Source organism: Rhamphochromis sp. 'chilingali' (assembly GCF_963969265.1).
Source record: "Rhamphochromis sp. 'chilingali' genome assembly, chromosome: 1".
NCBI classification, from domain to species: Eukaryota; Metazoa; Chordata; class Actinopteri; order Cichliformes; family Cichlidae; genus Rhamphochromis; species Rhamphochromis sp. 'chilingali'.
The window spans coordinates 18227454-18249317 of NC_137929.1; the positions used below are offsets into that span (position 1 = coordinate 18227454).

At 41.7% G+C, this 21864-nt stretch overlaps 1 protein-coding gene across 1 annotated transcript in view; it reads left to right on the forward strand.

Moving 5' to 3' along the window:
- The window catches only part of LOC308393174 (zinc finger MYM-type protein 1-like), a 188599-nt gene extending 169809 nt beyond the window's left edge, over window positions 1-18790 (forward strand). The window contains exon 4 of the mRNA XM_080876711.1: window positions 16501-18790. The gene's annotated coding sequence lies outside the window, so the exon portion shown is untranslated. The remainder of the gene's footprint in view (window positions 1-16500) is intronic.
- The last annotated feature ends 3074 nt before the right edge of the window (window positions 18791-21864 follow it).

A 21864-nucleotide genomic window follows, 5' to 3' on the forward strand; every position in this document is an offset into this window, starting at 1 on the left:
CTGACACAGATCGCTGGTTAGTTATTTAATGGTTTCAGCTTTGTTTATTTGATCTACAACTTCAGTCCACGTTCGCAGGGATCAGCTGACACAGATCTCTGGCACAGGCTGGTTGGTCATTTAATGGTTTCAGCTTAGTTTATCTAAAACTTCAGTGCACAGTTGCAGGGATCAGCTGACACAGATCGCTGGCACAGGCTGGTTAGTTATTTAATGGTTTCAGCTTAGTTTTTTTGATCTAAAACTTCAGTGCACGGTTGCAGGGATCAGCTAACACAGATCCCTGACACACGCTGGTTGGTTATTTAATGGTTTCAGCTTAGTTTATCTAAAACTTCAGTGCACGGTTGCAGGGATCAGCTGACACAGATCGCTGGCACAGGCTGGTTAGTTATTTAATGGTTTCAGCTTAGTTTATTTGATCTAAAACTTCAGTGCACGGTTGCAGGGATCAGCTGACACAGATCCCTGGCACAGGCTGGTTAGTTATTTAATGGTTTCAGCTTAGTTTATTTGATCTAAAACTTCAGTGCACGGTTGCAGGGATCAGCTGACACAGATCCCTGGCACAGGCTGGTTAGTTATTTAATGGTTTCAGCCAAGTTTATCTAAAACTTCAGTGCACAGTTGCAGGGATCAGCTGACACAGATCGCTGGTACAGGCTGGTTAGTTATTTAATGGTTTCAGCTTAGTTTATTTGATCTAAAACTTCAGTGCACGGTTGCAGGGATCAGCTGACACAGATCGCTCGCACAGGCTGGTTAGTTATTTAATGGTTTCAGGTTAGTTTATTTGATCTAAGACTTCAGTGCATGGTCGCAAAGATCAGCTGACACAGATCCCTGGCACAGGCTGGTTAGTTATTTAATTGTTTCAGCTTACTTTATTTTCTGTAAAAATTCAGTGCACGGTTGCAGGGATCAGTTGACAAAGATTCCTGGCACAGGCTGGTTAGTTATTTAATGGTTTCAACTTAGTTTATTTTCTCTAAAACTTCAGTGCACGGTTGCAGGGATCAGCTGACAAAGATTCATGGCACAGGCTGGTTAGTTATTTAATGGTTTCAGCTTAGTTTATTTGATCTAAAACTTCAGTGCACGATTGCAGGGATCAGCTGAAACAGATCGCTGGTACAGGCTGGTTAGTTATTTAATGGTTTCAGCTTAGTTTATCTAAAACTTCAGTGCACGGTTGCAGGGATCAGCTGAAACAGATCGCTGGTACAGGCTGGTTAGTTATTTAATGGTTTCAGGTTAGTTTATTTGATCTAAGACTTCAGTGCACGTTCGCAAAGATCAGCTGAAACAGATCGCTGGCACAGATCCCTTGCACAGGCTGGTTAGTTATTTAATGGTTTCAACTTAGTTTATTTTATCTAAAACTTCAGTCCACGTTCGCAGGGATCAGCTGACACAGATCGCTGGTTAGTTATTTAATGGTTTCAGCTTAGTTTATTTTATCTAAAACTTCAGTGCACGTTCGCAGGGATCAGCTGACACAGATCGCTGGTACAGACTGGTTAGTTATTTAATGGTTTCAGCTTAGTTTATTTTATCTAAAACTTCAGTCCACGTTCGCAGGGATCAGCTGACAAAGATCGCTGGCACAGGCTGGTTAGTTATTTAATGGTTTCAGCTTAGTTTATTTTATCTAAAACTTCAGTCCACGTTCGCAGGGATCAGCTGACAAAGATCGCTGGCACAGGCTGGTTAGTTATTTAATGGTTTCAACTTAGTTTATTTTCTCTAAAATTTCAGTGCACGGTCGCAGGGATCAGCTGACACAGATCGCTGGTTAGTTATTTAATGGTTTCAGCTTAGTTTATTTGATCTAAAACTTCAGTGCACGGTTGCAGGGATCAGCTGACACAGATCGCTCGCACAGGCTGGTTAGTTATTTAATGGTTTCAGGTTAGTTTATTTGATCTAATACTTCAGGGCATGGTCGCAAAGATCAGCTGACACAGATCGCTGGGACAGGCTGGTTAGTTATTTAATGGTTTCAGCTTAGTTTATTTGATCTAAAACTTCAGTGCACGATTGCAGGGATCAGCTGAAACAGATCGCTGGTACAGGCTGGTTAGTTATTTAATGGTTTCAGCTTAGTTTATCTAAAACTTCAGTGCACGGTCGCAGGGATCAGCTGACACAGATCGCTGGTTAGTTATTTAATGGTTTCAGCTTAGTTTATTTAATCTAAGACTTCAGTGCATGGTCGCAAAGATCAGCTGACACAGATCCCTGGCACAGGCTGGTTAGTTATTTAATTGTTTCAGCTTACTTTATTTTCTGTAAAACTTCAGTGCACAGTTGCAGGGATCAGCTAACACAGATCCCTGACACACGCTGGTTAGTTATTTAATGGTTTCAACTTAGTTTATTTTCTCTAAAACTTCAGTGCACGGTCGCAGGGATCAGCTGACACAGATCGCTGACACACGCTGGTTAGTTATTTAATGGTTTCAGCTTACTTTATTTTCTGTAAAACTTCAGTGCACAGTTGCAGGGATCAGCTAACACAGATCCCTGACACACGCTGGTTAGTTATTTAATGGTTTCAGCTTACTTTATTTTCTGTAAAACTTCAGTGCACAGTTGCAGGGATCAGCTAACACAGATCCCTGACACACGCTGGTTAGTTATTTAATGGTTTCAACTTAGTTTATTTTCTCTAAAACTTCAGTGCACGGTCGCAGGGATCAGCTGACACAGATCGCTGGTTAGTTATTTAATGGTTTCAGCTTAGTTTATTTGATCTAAGACTTCAGTGCACAGTTGCAGGGATCAGCTAACACAGATCCCTGACACACGCTGGTTAGTTATTTAATGGTTTCAACTTAGTTTATTTTCTCTAAAACTTCAGTGCACGGTCGCAGGGATCAGCTGACACAGATCGCTGGTTAGTTATTTAATGGTTTCAGCTTTGTTTATTTGATCTACAACTTCAGTCCACGTTCGCAGGGATCAGCTGACACAGATCTCTGGCACAGGCTGGTTGGTCATTTAATGGTTTCAGCTTAGTTTATCTAAAACTTCAGTGCACAGTTGCAGGGATCAGCTGACACAGATCGCTGGCACAGGCTGGTTAGTTATTTAATGGTTTCAGCTTAGTTTTTTTGATCTAAAACTTCAGTGCACGGTTGCAGGGATCAGCTAACACAGATCCCTGACACACGCTGGTTGGTTATTTAATGGTTTCAGCTTAGTTTATCTAAAACTTCAGTGCACGGTTGCAGGGATCAGCTGACACAGATCGCTGGCACAGGCTGGTTAGTTATTTAATGGTTTCAGCTTAGTTTATTTGATCTAAAACTTCAGTGCACGGTTGCAGGGATCAGCTGACACAGATCCCTGGCACAGGCTGGTTAGTTATTTAATGGTTTCAGCTTAGTTTATTTGATCTAAAACTTCAGTGCACGGTTGCAGGGATCAGCTGACACAGATCCCTGGCACAGGCTGGTTAGTTATTTAATGGTTTCAGCCAAGTTTATCTAAAACTTCAGTGCACAGTTGCAGGGATCAGCTGACACAGATCGCTGGTACAGGCTGGTTAGTTATTTAATGGTTTCAGCTTAGTTTATTTGATCTAAAACTTCAGTGCACGGTTGCAGGGATCAGCTGACACAGATTGCTCGCACAGGCTGGTTAGTTATTTAATGGTTTCAGGTTAGTTTATTTGATCTAAGACTTCAGTGCATGGTCGCAAAGATCAGCTGACACAGATCCCTGGCACAGGCTGGTTAGTTATTTAATTGTTTCAGCTTACTTTATTTTCTGTAAAAATTCAGTGCACGGTTGCAGGGATCAGTTGACAAAGATTCCTGGCACAGGCTGGTTAGTTATTTAATGGTTTCAACTTAGTTTATTTTCTCTAAAACTTCAGTGCACGGTTGCAGGGATCAGCTGACAAAGATTCATGGCACAGGCTGGTTAGTTATTTAGTGGTTTCAGCTTAGTTTATTTGATCTAAAACTTCAGTGCACGATTGCAGGGATCAGCTGAAACAGATCGCTGGTACAGGCTGGTTAGTTATTTAATGGTTTCAGCTTAGTTTATCTAAAACTTCAGTGCACGGTTGCAGGGATCAGCTGAAACAGATCGCTGGTACAGGCTGGTTAGTTATTTAATGGTTTCAGGTTAGTTTATTTGATCTAAGACTTCAGTGCACGTTCGCAAAGATCAGCTGAAACAGATCGCTGGCACAGATCCCTTGCACAGGCTGGTTAGTTATTTAATGGTTTCAACTTAGTTTATTTTATCTAAAACTTCAGTCCACGTTCGCAGGGATCAGCTGACACAGATCGCTGGTTAGTTATTTAATGGTTTCAGCTTAGTTTATTTTATCTAAAACTTCAGTGCACGTTCGCAGGGATCAGCTGACACAGATCGCTGGTACAGACTGGTTAGTTATTTAATGGTTTCAGCTTAGTTTATTTTATCTAAAACTTCAGTCCACGTTCGCAGGGATCAGCTGACAAAGATCGCTGGCACAGGCTGGTTAGTTATTTAATGGTTTCAGCTTAGTTTATTTTATCTAAAACTTCAGTCCACGTTCGCAGGGATCAGCTGACAAAGATCGCTGGCACAGGCTGGTTAGTTATTTAATGGTTTCAACTTAGTTTATTTTCTCTAAAATTTCAGTGCACGGTCGCAGGGATCAGCTGACACAGATCGCTGGTTAGTTATTTAATGGTTTCAGCTTAGTTTATTTGATCTAAAACTTCAGTGCACGGTTGCAGGGATCAGCTGACACAGATCGCTCGCACAGGCTGGTTAGTTATTTAATGGTTTCAGGTTAGTTTATTTGATCTAATACTTCAGGGCATGGTCGCAAAGATCAGCTGACACAGATCGCTGGGACAGGCTGGTTAGTTATTTAATGGTTTCAGCTTAGTTTATTTGATCTAAAACTTCAGTGCACGATTGCAGGGATCAGCTGAAACAGATCGCTGGTACAGGCTGGTTAGTTATTTAATGGTTTCAGCTTAGTTTATCTAAAACTTCAGTGCACGGTCGCAGGGATCAGCTGACACAGATCGCTGGTTAGTTATTTAATGGTTTCAGCTTAGTTTATTTAATCTAAGACTTCAGTGCATGGTCGCAAAGATCAGCTGACACAGATCCCTGGCACAGGCTGGTTAGTTATTTAATTGTTTCAGCTTACTTTATTTTCTGTAAAACTTCAGTGCACAGTTGCAGGGATCAGCTAACACAGATCCCTGACACACGCTGGTTAGTTATTTAATGGTTTCAACTTAGTTTATTTTCTCTAAAACTTCAGTGCACGGTCGCAGGGATCAGCTGACACAGATCGCTGACACACGCTGGTTAGTTATTTAATGGTTTCAGCTTACTTTATTTTCTGTAAAACTTCAGTGCACAGTTGCAGGGATCAGCTAACACAGATCCCTGACACACGCTGGTTAGTTATTTAATGGTTTCAGCTTACTTTATTTTCTGTAAAACTTCAGTGCACAGTTCCAGGGATCAGCTAACACAGATCCCTGACACACGCTGGTTAGTTATTTAATGGTTTCAACTTAGTTTATTTTCTCTAAAACTTCAGTGCACGGTCGCAGGGATCAGCTGACACAGATCGCTGGTTAGTTATTTAATGGTTTCAGCTTAGTTTATTTGATCTAAGACTTCAGTGCACAGTTGCAGGGATCAGCTAACACAGATCCCTGACACACGCTGGTTAGTTATTTAATGGTTTCAACTTAGTTTATTTTCTCTAAAACTTCAGTGCACGGTCGCAGGGATCAGCTGACACAGATCGCTGGTTAGTTATTTAATGGTTTCAGCTTTGTTTATTTGATCTACAACTTCAGTCCACGTTCGCAGGGATCAGCTGACACAGATCTCTGGCACAGGCTGGTTGGTCATTTAATGGTTTCAGCTTAGTTTATCTAAAACTTCAGTGCACAGTTGCAGGGATCAGCTGACACAGATCGCTGGCACAGGCTGGTTAGTTATTTAATGGTTTCAGCTTAGTTTTTTTGATCTAAAACTTCAGTGCACGGTTGCAGGGATCAGCTAACACAGATCCCTGACACACGCTGGTTGGTTATTTAATGGTTTCAGCTTAGTTTATCTAAAACTTCAGTGCACGGTTGCAGGGATCAGCTGACACAGATCGCTGGCACAGGCTGGTTAGTTATTTAATGGTTTCAGCTTAGTTTATTTGATCTAAAACTTCAGTGCACGGTTGCAGGGATCAGCTGACACAGATCCCTGGCACAGGCTGGTTAGTTATTTAATGGTTTCAGCTTAGTTTATTTGATCTAAAACTTCAGTGCACGGTTGCAGGGATCAGCTGACACAGATCCCTGGCACAGGCTGGTTAGTTATTTAATGGTTTCAGCCAAGTTTATCTAAAACTTCAGTGCACAGTTGCAGGGATCAGCTGACACAGATCGCTGGTACAGGCTGGTTAGTTATTTAATGGTTTCAGCTTAGTTTATTTGATCTAAAACTTCAGTGCACGGTTGCAGGGATCAGCTGACACAGATTGCTCGCACAGGCTGGTTAGTTATTTAATGGTTTCAGGTTAGTTTATTTGATCTAAGACTTCAGTGCATGGTCGCAAAGATCAGCTGACACAGATCCCTGGCACAGGCTGGTTAGTTATTTAATTGTTTCAGCTTACTTTATTTTCTGTAAAAATTCAGTGCACGGTTGCAGGGATCAGTTGACAAAGATTCCTGGCACAGGCTGGTTAGTTATTTAATGGTTTCAACTTAGTTTATTTTCTCTAAAACTTCAGTGCACGGTTGCAGGGATCAGCTGACAAAGATTCATGGCACAGGCTGGTTAGTTATTTAGTGGTTTCAGCTTAGTTTATTTGATCTAAAACTTCAGTGCACGATTGCAGGGATCAGCTGAAACAGATCGCTGGTACAGGCTGGTTAGTTATTTAATGGTTTCAGCTTAGTTTATCTAAAACTTCAGTGCACGGTTGCAGGGATCAGCTGAAACAGATCGCTGGTACAGGCTGGTTAGTTATTTAATGGTTTCAGGTTAGTTTATTTGATCTAAGACTTCAGTGCACGTTCGCAAAGATCAGCTGAAACAGATCGCTGGCACAGATCCCTTGCACAGGCTGGTTAGTTATTTAATGGTTTCAACTTAGTTTATTTTATCTAAAACTTCAGTCCACGTTCGCAGGGATCAGCTGACACAGATCGCTGGTTAGTTATTTAATGGTTTCAGCTTAGTTTATTTTATCTAAAACTTCAGTGCACGTTCGCAGGGATCAGCTGACACAGATCGCTGGTACAGACTGGTTAGTTATTTAATGGTTTCAGCTTAGTTTATTTTATCTAAAACTTCAGTCCACGTTCGCAGGGATCAGCTGACAAAGATCGCTGGCACAGGCTGGTTAGTTATTTAATGGTTTCAGCTTAGTTTATTTTATCTAAAACTTCAGTCCACGTTCGCAGGGATCAGCTGACAAAGATCGCTGGCACAGGCTGGTTAGTTATTTAATGGTTTCAACTTAGTTTATTTTCTCTAAAATTTCAGTGCACGGTCGCAGGGATCAGCTGACACAGATCGCTGGTTAGTTATTTAATGGTTTCAGCTTAGTTTATTTGATCTAAAACTTCAGTGCACGGTTGCAGGGATCAGCTGACACAGATCGCTCGCACAGGCTGGTTAGTTATTTAATGGTTTCAGGTTAGTTTATTTGATCTAATACTTCAGGGCATGGTCGCAAAGATCAGCTGACACAGATCGCTGGGACAGGCTGGTTAGTTATTTAATGGTTTCAGCTTAGTTTATTTGATCTAAAACTTCAGTGCACGATTGCAGGGATCAGCTGAAACAGATCGCTGGTACAGGCTGGTTAGTTATTTAATGGTTTCAGCTTAGTTTATCTAAAACTTCAGTGCACGGTCGCAGGGATCAGCTGACACAGATCGCTGGTTAGTTATTTAATGGTTTCAGCTTAGTTTATTTAATCTAAAACTTCAGTGCACGATTGCAGGGATCAGCTGAAACAGATCGCTGGCACAGGCTGGTTAGTTATTTAATGGTTTCAGCTTTGTTTATTTGATCTACAACTTCAGTCCACGTTCGCAGGGATCAGCTGACACAGATCTCTGGCACAGCCTGGTTGGTTATTTAATGGTTTCAGCTTAGTTTATTTGATCTAAGACTTCAGTGCATGGTCGCAGGGATCAGCTGACACAGATCTCTGGCACAGCCTGGTTAGTTATTTAATTGTTTCAGCTTACTTTATTTTCTGTAAAACTTCAGTGCACAGTTGCAGGGATCAGCTGACACAGATCCCTGACACACGCTGGTTAGTTATTTAATGGTTTCAACTTAGTTTATTTTCTCTAAAACTTCAGTGCACGGTTGCAGGGATCAGCTGACACAGATCGCTGGCACAGGCTGGTTAGTTGTTTAGTCGTTTCAGCTTAGTTTATTTGATCTAAAACTTCAGTGCATGGTCGCAAAGATCAGCTGACACAGATCCCTGGCACAGGCTGGTTAGTTATTTAATGGTTTCAAATTAGTTTATTTGATCTAAAAATTCAGTGCACGGTTGCAGGGATCAGCTGACACAGATCTCTGGCACAGCCTGGTTGGTTATTTAATGGTTTCAGGTTAGTTTATTTGATCTAAGACTTCAGTGCACGTTCGCAAAGATCAGCTGAAACAGATCGCTGGCACAGATCCCTTGCACAGGCTGGTTAGTTATTTAATGGTTTCAACTTAGTTTATTTTATCTTAAACTTCAGTGCACGGTCGCAGAGATCCGCTGACACAGATCGCTGGTTAGTTATTTAATGGTTTCAGCTTAGTTTATCTAAAACTTCAGTGCACGGTTGCAGGGATCAGCTGACACAGATCCCTGGCACAGGCTGGTTAGTTATTTAATGGTTTTAACTTAGTTTATTTGATCTAAAACTTCAGTGCACGATTGCAGGGATCAGCTGAAACAGATCGCTGGTACAGGCTGGTTAGTTATTTAATGGTTTCAGCCAAGTTTATCTAAAACTTCAGTGCACGGTTGCAGGGATCAGCTGAAACAGATCGCTGGTACAGGCTGGTTAGTTATTTAATGGTTTCAGCTTAGTTTATCTAAAACTTCAGTGCACGGTTGCAGGGATCAGCTGACACAGATCGCTGGCAGAGGCTGGTTAGTTATTTAATGGTTTCAGCTTAGTTTATTTGATCTAAGACTTCAGTCCACGTTCGCAGGGATCAGCTGACACAGATCCCTGGCACAGCCTGGTTGGTTATTTAATGGTTTCAGCTTAGTTTATCTAAAACTTCAGTGCACGGTTGCAGGAATCAGCTGACACAGATCGCTGGCACAGGCTGGTTAGTTATTTAATGGTTTCAGCTTAGTTTATCTAAAACTTCAGTGCACGGTTGCAGGAATCAGCTGACACAGATCGCTGGCACAGGCTGGTTAGTTATTTAATGGTTTCAGCTTAGTTTATTTGATCTAAGACTTCAGTGCACGGTTGCAGGGATCAGCTGACACAGATCGCTTGCACAGGCTGGTTAGTTATTTCGTGGTTTCAGCTTAGTTTATTTTGATCTAAGACTTCAGTGCACGTTCGCAAAGATCAGCTGAAACAGATTGCTGGCACAGGCTGGTTAGTTATTTAATGGTTTCAGCTTAGTTTATCTAAAACTTCAGTGCACGGTCGCAGGGATCCGCTGACACGGATCGCTGGCACAGGCTGGTTAGTTATTTAATGGTTTCAGCTTAGTTTATCTAAAACTTCAGTGCACGGTTGCAGGGATCAGCTGACACAGATCCCTGGCACAGGCTGGTTAGTTATTTAATGGTTTCAGCCAAGTTTATCTAAAACTTCAGTGCACGGTTGCAGGGATCAGCTGACACAGATCGCTCGCACAGGCTGGTTAGTTATTTAATGGTTTCAGCTTACTTTATTTTCTGTAAAACTTCAGTGCACAGTTGCAGGGATCAGCTAACACAGATCCCTGACACACGCTGGTTAGTTATTTAATGGTTTCAACTTAGTTTATTTTCTCTAAAAATTCAGTGCACGGTTGCAGGGATCAGTTGACAAAGATTCCTGGCACAGGCTGGTTAGTTATTTAATGGTTTCAACTTAGTTTATTTTCTCTAAAACTTCAGTGCACGGTTGCAGGGATCAGCTGACACAGACCGCTGGCACAGGCTGGTTAGTTATTTAGTGGTTTCAGCTTAGTTTATTTTATCTTAAACTTCAGTGCACGGTTGCAGGAATCAGCTGACACAGATCGCTGGCACATGCTGGTTAGTTATTTAATGGTTTCAGCTTAGTTTATCTAAAACTTCAGTGCACGGTTGCAGGGATCAGCTGACACAGATCGCTGGCACAGGCTGGTTAGTTATTTAATGGTTTCAGCTTAGTTTATTTTATCTAAGACTTCAGTGCACGGTTGCAGGGATCAGCTGACACAGATCGCTGGCACAGGCTGGTTAGTTATTTTGTGGTTTCAGCTTAGTTTATTTTGATCTAAGACTTCAGTCCACGTTCGCAGGGATCAGCTGAAACAGATCGCTGGCACAGGCTGGTCAGTTATTTAATGGTTTCAGCTTAGTTTATCTAAAACTTCAGTGCACGGTTGCAGGGATCAGCTGACACAGATCGCTGGCACAGGCTGGTTAGTTATTTAATGGTTTCAACTTAGTTTATTTGATCTAAAACTTCAGTGCACGGTTGCAGGGATCAGCTGACACAGATCGCTGGCACAGGCTGGTTAGTTATTTAATAGTTTCAACTTAGTTTATTTGATCTAAAACTTCAGTGCACGGTTGCAGGGATCAGCTGACACAGATCGCTGGCACAGGCTGGTTAGTTATTTAATGGTTTCAGCTTAGTTTATATAAAACTTCAGTGCACGGTTGCAGGGATCAGCTGACACAGATCGCTGGTACAGGCTGGTTAGTTATTTAATGGTTTCAGCTTAGTTTATCTAAAACTTCAGTGCACGGTTGCAGGGATCAGCTGACACAGACCGCTGGCACAGGCTGGTTAGTTATTTAGTGGTTTCAGCTTAGTTTATTTTATCTTAAACTTCAGTGCACGGTCGCAGGGATCAGCTGACACAGATCGCTGGTTAGTTATTTAGTGGTTTCAGCTTAGTTTATTTTATCTTAAACTTCAGTGCACGGTTGCAGGGATCAGCTGACACAGATCTCTGGCACAGCCTGGTTGGTTATTTAATGGTTTCAGCTTAGTTTATTTGATCTAAAACTTCAGTGCACGGTTGCAGGGATCAGCTGACACAGAATCGCTGGTACAGACTGGTTAGTTATTTAATGGTTTAGGTTTGGTTTATTTAAACTAAAACTTCAGTGCACGGTTGCAGGGATCAGCTGACACAGATCGCTGGCACAGGCTGGTTAGTTATTTAATGGTTTAGGTTTGGTTTATTTGATCTAAAACTTCAGTCCACGTTCGCAGGGATCAGCTGACACAGATCGCTGGTACAGACTGGTTAGTTATTTAATGGTTTCAGCTTAGTTTATTTTATCTAAAACTTCAGTCCACGTTCGCAGGGATCAGCTGACAAAGATCGCTGGCACAGGCTGGTTCGTTATTTAATGGTTTCAGCTTAGTTTATTTTATCTAAAACTTCAGTCCACGTTCGCAGGGATCAGCTGACAAAGATCGCTGGCACAGGCTGGTTAGTTATTTAATGGTTTCAGCTTAGTTTATTTTATCTAAAACTTCAGTCCACGTTCGCAGGGATCAGCTGACAAAGATCGCTGGCACAGGCTGGTTAGTTATTTAATGGTTTCAACTTAGTTTATTTTCTCTAAAACTTCAGTGCACGGTCGCAGGGATCAGCTGACACAGATCGCTGGTTAGTTATTTAATGGTTTCAGCTTAGTTTATTTTCTCTAAAACTTCAGTCCACGTTCGCAGGGATCAGCTGACACAGATCTCTGGCACAGCCTGGTTGGTTATTTAATGGTTTCAGCTTAGTTTATTTGATCTAAAACTTCAGTGCACGGTTGCAGGGATCAGCTGACACAGATCGCTCGCACAGGCTGGTTAGTTATTTAATGGTTTCAGGTTAGTTTATTTGATCTAATACTTCAGGGCATGGTCGCAAAGATCAGCTGACACAGATCGCTGGGACAGGCTGGTTAGTTATTTAATGGTTTCAGCTTAGTTTATTTGATCTAAAACTTCAGTGCAGGGTTGCAGGGATCAGCTGACACAGATCCCTGGCACAGGCTGGTTAGTTATTTAATGGTTTCAGCTTAGTTTATTTGATCTAAAACTTCAGTGCACGATTGCAGGGATCAGCTGAAACAGATCGCTGGTACAGGCTGTTTAGTTATTTAATGGTTTCAGCTTAGTTTATCTAAAACTTCAGTGCACGGTTGCAGGGATCAGCTGAAACAGATCGCTGGTACAGGCTGGTTAGTTATTTAATGGTTTCAGGTTAGTTTATTTGATCTAAGACTTCAGTGCACGTTCGCAAAGATCAGCTGAAACAGATCGCTGGCACAGATCCCTTGCACAGGCTGGTTAGTTATTTAATGGTTTCAACTTAGTTTATTTTATCTAAAACTTCAGTGCACGGTCGCAGGGATCCGCTGACACAGATCGCTGGTTAGTTATTTAATGGTTTCAGCTTTGTTTATTTGATCTAAAACTTCAGTCCACGTTCGCAGGGATCAGCTGACACAGATCGCTGGCACAGGCTGGTTAGTTATTTAATGGTTTCAGATTTGTTTATTTGATCTAAAACTTCAGTCCACGTTCGCAGGGATCAGCTGACACAGATCGCTGGCACAGGCTGGTTAGTTATTTAATGGTTTCAACTTAGTTTATTTTATCTAAAACTTCAGTGCACGGTCGCAGGGATCCGCTGACACAGATCGCTGGTTAGTTATTTAATGGTTTCAGCTTTGTTTATTTGATCTAAAACTTCAGTCCACGTTCGCAGGGATCAGCTGACACAGATCGCTGGCACAGGCTGGTTAGTTATTTAATGGTTTCAGCTTAGTTTATTTGATCTAAGACTTCAGTGCACGGTTGCAGGGATCAGCTGACACAGATCGCTGGCACAGGCTGGTTAGTTATTTAATGGTTTCAGCTTAGTTTATCTAAAACTTCAGTGCACGGTCGCAGGGATACGCTGACACAGATCGCTGGTACAGGCTGGTTAGTTATTTAATGGTTTCAGCTTAGTTTATCTTAAACTTCAGTGCACGGTTGCAGGAATCAGCTGACACAGATCCCTGGCACAGGCTGGTTAGTTATTTAATGGTTTCAGCCAAGTTTATCTAAAACTTCAGTGCACGGTTGCAGGGATAAGCTGACACAGATCGCTCGCACAGGCTGGTTAGTTATTTAATGGTTTCAGCTTTTCAGCTTACTTTTCTCTAAATTGTGTAAAGTGTAAATTGTATAAACTGTCTTGTGTTGTTGAATTTCTTCTGTGTGGATCCAGAGTGTGAAAAAACGATTTGATTTGAGAACTTTGTGTGATTGCTGGGAGATTTTTTAGTTGGGTCGTATTTCTTCTCTACCTGGAAAAGGCAGAGATCTGTGCTTCATTTGATGTTGTGTAAATAAAGCTTTTAAAAAAGTTGGTTGAGTCTCTCGTATAAGGAGGGAAAACGGTGCATGGTAGATTGTCTGGATTATTTTTCTATGTGAAAACTTTGTAGTTGTTAGGGAAGTGAATGTGAGAGTGAATTTTCGCTGGCTTTGCGTGCTTAAAACTGTTGCAGTGGACGTTTGTGAAGTTTTGTTGTGAAAGGACGATTAGAGTGTGTGTGTGTGTGTAGGTGTGTCTGTGAGAGAAAGACAAGGTGGGGGCCGAGTGCTGTGTGTGTGTGACTTTCTGCATGACAGAAGAGGAAGGAGAAGTAGGTCAGTTGATTTTCTGTGAAATAATAATAGTCAAGAAAAAGGGAAAACAATAAAGTGTGGAAGTGTGAGTGAGATATTGTCTCTGACTGGGGAAGCAGTGAGAGTAGAGGTCACCTTATTCCCCTGCTGGACACAAGAGAGAACATGATTTGGAGTGTTGTGGAGGAAAATGATTAGTAATAACATCAAGCAGTTTTTGTGTTTGCAGTCAAGAACATATGAAATTTTTACTTGTGGGGTTTAAAGTTAGTAAAGAGTTAAATCTACCCTCCTCAAGACTAGGAGTGAGTGATAAATACGGGAAATGAAGCAGGATTTATAAGGTCTTCAACTGATCCTTGGTTCAGTTCAATAATTTAGGCAGTTATGTTTTCACAAATACTAAAGGTATGTTTAGTGTCTTCATACAGGTGTTTTTTCTTAACCTGGAAACCTGAGTACGGCAGCAGAAGACAGGCCAAGCTTTGGCTAAAATTCACGGCTGGACACCAGAGTTGTCCCCACCCCTCCCGGAAAAAAAAAAAAAAAAAAAAAAAAAAGAGAGAATGAAGTTTTAGGCAGGTTTTTCTCGCTGAACTGCTCTGGGTGCTGTGTCCCTGAATCTCACCAGTGTTAACCTCTGGCGGAAGACATGGAAAAAAGGAAAAGATGTTCCTGGTAAATGACCGAAACAAATAAAACCACACACAACCAGAGAAAGGTATGAGAAGTGTGAGGTACAGACACATGTGCGTGTGAGAGAAATGCCTCATTTGAGAAAAAGTTAGATTAACCCATACACTGCATTTCGTTGCCCTGTACCTGTGCATGTGCAATGACAATAAAGTGGAATTCTATTCTATTCTATATACAGACGCACCCATACATGCAATGAAGAAACAGCTTACATACATGTGCACGTACATGCAAGGTTAAAGTAGCGACACTTAACATACACCTGTTTTTAAATGATATAGTTTATACATTACTGACAAATAAACTCTCTGGGTTGCAGGACGACAACTTAACGTGAAAAGACAAAGACACTGGTCTGATGATTAAGTGAGGATACGACAAATTTAGTGGTTAAATTGGGACATGTTTTTGTTGATTGTTTAAGACAAATGACTACTGAATGGTAGAAAATTCCTTTTTAGGTTTCTAAACAGGATTTTAAGAATTTTAACACGTATCTGTGTTGTCCTGTCAACTTGGGGGGTCATGAGTTGATTATGTGGTGAGAAAAAACAAAAAAGGGGGGAGACGAGATTTCGTTGTTTCTCCCCTCTCGGGATAACACAGCCAACACAACATCATTTTCCTGTTCGCCTGTTTTGTTTGTTTTTGTTTTTTCTGAAAGCCGAAGCTGACCTGGACTCCTACCCTCCCCTCTACCATCGTTGCCCTCTCCGCGACCATCTTTGACCCTTTGACCCCTGAAGGCCACAGCAGCTGGACTCATAACAACAACTTGAGGATGTCAACAGTGCTGCAAAAGAAAAAAGCGATCTCATGCAGCAGAGACGGAGAGCACTAAACCTAAAGCCCGTTTCACTACACGGGGGAAATTCCCAGGCTGCATCAGCTGACAGAGCTGTGACGAGACGCGCATTAAGCCCGGAGGAAAAGGGAGGGTGAGCAAAAGAATGCTGACCTCTGAGAAGAGCCGAACAGCAGAGCTGCAGAAGGCCGTGGAGCAAAGTAAGGACAACATAAACAGACTCCAATCTGACGTGGAAGGAAAAGACTCTGAGGTTTTTGCCCTCAGTAAGAGCTCAAGGCATCAGAGCAGAAATTGAGCATGGCTCCGGAGGAGCTGGCTGCTAATTGAACTCATCAGTCAGACTTGGAGTTTCACGTACAGGACTTGTAATCAGGCGGAAGCTTGCTGGAGCAGGAGGTCGTCAGACTTGACGCAAAGTTCCAACAGCAGGAGTAAACCCTGAAAGAGCTACAGAAGCAAAAGGGTCAAGTTACAAGGAGAAGATGCAGGCAGCTGCAACAACGGATGAAAACAGACCCAAAGAGGAGGGGAGGACCCCAGGGCATGCTTCAGGCCGCTGGTTTACCTAAACTACAGAACAGGAAGGTGATGAACACAAACATACACCAACACACGAACACACACTTCTGCAGGCGCCGACTTAGAATGAAGAGAAACACACACATGAACACTTATGCACTCGTTGAGGGAGTGAAAACTGATACATACCCATGCACCAAAATCAAAATGTTGATTTAATTCACTAAGAAGTGACACACAATGCTCCAGCTGCTGCAATGAAGAATGCTTTACTGACAAAGGCTCAATGCTGCACACAACAAAGTCAAATACAGAATTTGCTATAATAATAAGACCAGAGGGCATTTGTGTGGTCTGGGGAGCAGAGTCCGGAGCGGTTTGGTTATAAAAACGATGCCTGTGCGAGATATCTGGGGCTTAAGGCCTCGACTCAATTGTTTACTGTACACTAAAAAGAAAAGAAAACAGCCTGAGCAGTGGTGCAGAATGAAAACGATGAATTAACAGTGTGAGTCTTATTTCAGAGCGCCACATCATTGTGATGGAGATTGAATAGAAGGAGGAACACACGGACAAAGAAGAAGAGAAAGGGGGGGCAGCCCTTGAACACGATTGCCTGAGGTATTAAAGTTCTGTGCTAAATTCTGGTTTCCAGTGTGAGAAAAGTCACGCAGTGCCAGTAGTAGAGCTAGGTTGAGTGATGATTCTAAATTACTGTAAGTAAATCATCGTACACCGTTCAAGTTTCATGATAACGGGGATCTAGACTTTGTTGAACCCTAGGCAATTTGAACAGGTAAAATTTGAGTGACCAAGTAGCAGTTGAATAAAAGTCATTGAATAAGTGTTGAAATAAACAGGCAGAATTAAGAGAATTAAAATATTTCAAGAGTTCAAATTACTTAATATGGAAACGGTTCTATTTTGTTTCACGAACGCAAAACATATAGGTTTATGAATATGAAAAGGTTGAGGTGGTGTTGATTTGACTCTGTGTAGGTTTAGGTGGGTATTTTTATTGATGGGAGGAATATTCAGTGACAAGTCCTAAGACCCGGGCGTCTGCATTTTGTTTTTGTTATTTTTCATTTTATTTTGTTTTATATTTTGAACAGTGCACTGATTTTTGTTTCTGAATCTTTTCTTTAAGCAGATCTGCACATCGGAAATTACAAGCATTACACGTCGGCGAGAAAATTGTTGGAAGTGAGTTTCTCCGCATTGAAATGGGTTCTGGAGGAAACACTTGTGGGGACAATTAGAAACGAGAGTCCCTGTCTAAAAAAGGATTCAGCGAGGTAATCCGATCTCAAGTTCTTCTTTTTCTTTTTGAAATGAGCTCATTTTGCTGAGGGCGGAAATCTAAATGCGGCGATGGTTTCCGCTATCAGCAAAGAAAGAAAAATGGATGAATGAATGAATGGATGAAAGACTGGAAATAAAACAAACGGACTGACTGGTAAAAGCTGACAAGACTTGACTACGACTTAAGGTTAACCTCCACCGAGATAGAACAAGAGGGTGGATGAATTTATGTGTGATTCTTTTTACAGGAAATCTTTTTATAGCACCTCTGGAATGTGGATGGGCTGCTAATGTTTGCTTTGCTGTGTTAAGAATGTGTGAGGAGGGTGCAGTAGAAAACAGACAAGTGACATGAAAACAAGTAATAATAACAAATAACTAATTTGGGGACAGTTTGACAGAGCTCACTAACTGGCCAATTAGGGAGCTCTTGGTAGGGATACACAAGTGGAGTAACATTGCCCAAAGGGTGAATAAAACAAATTGTGGCAATAATAGTGATTTAATGATCAGAGAAATCCTGAACATGATACTTGTCTGTTGTGCTGAATCTTTTATTACTCTTATGATTTGCAGGTGGTTGTAAATAAGCTGTTTGCTTTAACAGGTTTGCTTTTTAGCTGAATTGCAAAATACAACTAGAACAATTAATTGAGACTAATTAAAACTAACCTGACACTGAGGAGGTTCTATATAAGGAAGAACTAAAACAGGTATAAAGTGCATTTGATCTTTAATTGCAGGTTGTTGCTCATTATTGAAGTGTGCTCATAAAGGCAAAAGCTATATAGGGGGTCTATGATTTGGTCTGTGTTTTAATAATTTAGGTATGGCAAAATTAAAGGTTTTTAGACAATTTAGGGGACCAGTGAGAAGCATAATTAGATGATCAGAAACTGAGTACTACACTCAAGTTAGAATTAAGAATGCCCAATTTGTTTGAGGTCTGTTGTTCATTTTTATACACACATTGCAAATGTGCTTATAAGGAGCTGGCACTTAGTCTGTGAAGGTCAAAAGCTTCATCCGACAACGGATCGGATTGATATATTGGAGCTATTGACTTCACGTGCAGAGGGTTAAGTGCATGCACGCTTACACACATAAGCATGGCATAGGATTGGAATAAACAAAGTCAACAACATTAGGTTAGGAGAGCCAGCGCAGGAGAGGTGGTGGCTTTCTGTCTCTTGCAGAGAAGGGAACAGACACCAGACGGGGACACGGAGATATGGGGACCCTCCACAGCAACGGGGGTCAAGTGTCATGGCCTTGGGGCTCCTTGAGAAGATGGATCCCATAACCACAGCGATAACCAGGAAGGGGTTGGCGAAAACTAGGAACACCAGAGACCAACGAGGTTCGAGAGGCTTTTGGCAAAAAGGGGGACACGGCGGTGACAACGGACAACTAACATACAGATCTTTGTTTGAAAGTGGGGCAGAATAATCCCCAGATCTGTGTAACGACTGAAGGGTGGTCTAACCCCGGAAGTCGAAGAAAGAAGAATCCGAGGGCGTTTCTTCACTCCAAGAGGAGGTGGTAAAGGGGCCTGAAGCGTGTCAGGCTGAAACTCGAGTCTGAAGCTAAAAGAACAGCTGGGTTGTGGGAAAATTGGAAATTGGAAAACAACGGAGGTGTTGGGGTTGATAAGTGTCATAACGTGTTTGTTTGGTTTGGAGACAAATCCTGGTGTGAGTTGGGCTGGCAAGCCAGCCCAAAGAGGAGGAATGTGACCAGGAGATATTTTATTTTGTATTCTTATGATCACAGTTATAATTAGAAGTATCAATCATTAATCATTTATCATTGTGGAATCTGAGGACAGTATAATCTTTGTTTTATATCTATGGTAATCTGAGTAAAGATTAATGTATGCAGGTTATCATCATTGTACTCAAGTCTCAAATGGTATCCACAGCATTGTATTCACCGTCCATAACTGGAGGGTCTAGCAGGACCTTGTTCTAATTCATTTGCAGGCCTACATCAGAACATGCACATAGAGAGTTATGTAAACACGCACGTTCACCCTTATTTACACAGGGAGGTCATGTCAGGACATTCTCTAGTTGGACACACAGGCTCACCGAACTGCACAACATGACATGTCACACACTTGGTTTTCTCTAAAGTATCATCTGATGTTTGTATAAGGAGAACTTTGGACTATGGGGAGACTGTTATCATTTCCAGTAAGGTCTAACTGTGTGATGTCATCATGGGTTATATAAGGATGGGGAACGGTCCACTCTTAGGAGATCTGTGGCTGTACGCTTGTCTTCCCATGCTTCTGTCTTAGAAGTGTGCAATAAAATCACTATGTTTGTCACCTACACGGACTCGGCTGTTTTTCCTTCTTACCCAAACTGAACCAGACGTAACAATTTTCTGTAAAACTTCAGTGCACAGTTGCAGGGATCAGCTAACACAGATCCCTGACACACGCTGGTTAGTTATTTAATGGTTTCAACTTAGTTTATTTTCTCTAAAAATTCAGTGCACGGTTGCAGGGATCAGTTGACAAAGATTCCTGGCACAGGCTGGTTAGTTATTTAATGGTTTCAACTTAGTTTATTTTCTCTAAAACTTCAGTGCACGGTTGCAGGGATCAGCTGACACAGACCGCTGGCACAGGCTGGTTAGTTATTTAGTGGTTTCAGCTTAGTTTATTTTATCTTAAACTTCAGTGCACGGTCGCAGGGATCAGCTGACACAGATCGCTGGTTAGTTATTTAGTGGTTTCAGCTTAGTTTATTTTATCTTAAACTTCAGTGCACGGTTGCAGGGATCAGCTGACACAGATCTCTGGCACAGCCTGGTTGGTTATTTAATGGTTTCAGCTTAGTTTATTTGATCTAAAACTTCAGTGCACGGTTGCAGGGATCAGCTGACACAGATCGCTCGCACAGGCTGGTTAGTTATTTAATGGTTTCAGGTTAGTTTATTTGATATAAGACTTCAGTGCATGGTCGCAAAGATCAGCTGACACAGATCTCTGGCACAGGCTGGTTAGTTATTTAATGGTTTCAACTTAGTTTATTTTCTCTAAAAATTCAGTGCACGGTTGCAGGGATCAGTTGACAAATATTCCTGGCACAGGCTGGTTAGTTATTTAATGGTTTCAACTTAGTTTATTTTCTCTAAAAATTCAGTGCACGGTTGCAGGGATCAGCTGACACAGATCGCTGGCACAGGCTGGTTAGTTATTTAGTGGTTTCAGCTTAGTTTATTTGATCTAAAACTTCAGTACACGTTCGCAGGGATCAGCTGACACAGATCTCTGGCACAGGCTGGTTAGTTATTTAATGGTTTCAACTTAGTTTATCTAAAACTTCAGTGCACGGTTGCAGGAATCAGCTGACACAGATCGCTGGCACAGGCTGGTTAGTTATTTAATGGTTTCGGTTTGGTTTATTTTATCTAAAACTTCAGTGCACGGTTGCAGGGATCAGCTGACACAGATCGCTGGCACAGGCTGGTTAGTTATTTAATGGTTTCAGCTTAGTTTATCTAAAACTTCAGTGCACGGTTGCAGGGATCAGATGAAACAGATCGCTGGTACAGGCTGGTTAGTTATTTAATGGTTTCAGCCAAGTTTATCTAAAACTTCAGTGCGCGGTTGCAGGGATCAGCTGACACAGATCCCTTGCACAGGCTGGTTAGTTATTTAATGGTTTCAACTTAGTTTATTTTATCTAAAACTTCAGTGCACGGTCGCAGGGATCCGCTGACACAGATCGCTGGCACAGGCTGGTTAGTTATTTAATGGTTTCAGCTTAGTTTATTTGATCTAAAACTTCAGTGCACGCTTGCAGGGATCAGCTGACACAGATCGCTGTCACAGGCTGGTTAGTTATTTAAATGGTTTCAGGTTAGTTTATTTGATCTAAGACTTCAGTGCATGGTCGCAAAGATCAGCTGACACAGATCCCTGGCACAGGCTGGTTAGTTATTTAATGGTTTCAACTTAGTTTATTTTCTCTAAAACTTCAATGCACGGTTGCAGGGATCAGCTAACACAGATCCCTGACACACGCTGGTTAGTTATTTAATGGTTTCAACTTAGTTTATTTTCTCTAAAACTTCAGTGCACGGTTGCAGGGATCAGCTGACACAGATCGCTGGCACAGGCTGGTTAGTTATTTAGTGGTTTCAGCTTAGTTTATTTGATCTAAAACTTCAGTGCACGTTCGCAGGGATCAGCTGACACAGATCGCTGTCACAGGCTGGTTAGTTATTTAATGGTTTCAACTTAGTTTATTTTATCTTAAAATTCAGTGCACGGTCGCAGGGATCCGCTGACACAGATCGCTGGTTAGTTATTTAATGGTTTCAGCTTAGTTTATTTTATCTAAAACTTCAGTGCACGGTCGCAGGGATCAGCTGACACAGATCGCTGGTTAGTTATTTAATGGTTTCAGCTTTGTTTATTTGATCTAAAACTTCAGTCCACGTTCGCAGGGATCAGCTGACCCAGATCGCTGGCACAGGCTGGTTAGTTATTTAATGGTTTCAGCTTAGTTTATTTGATCTAAGACTTCAGTGCACGGTTGCAGGGATCAGCTGACACAGATCGCTGGCACAGGCTGGTTAGTTATTTAATGGTTTCAACTTAGTTTATTTTATCTAAAACTTCAGTGCACGGTCGCAGGGATCAGCTGACACAGATCGCTGGTTAGTTATTTA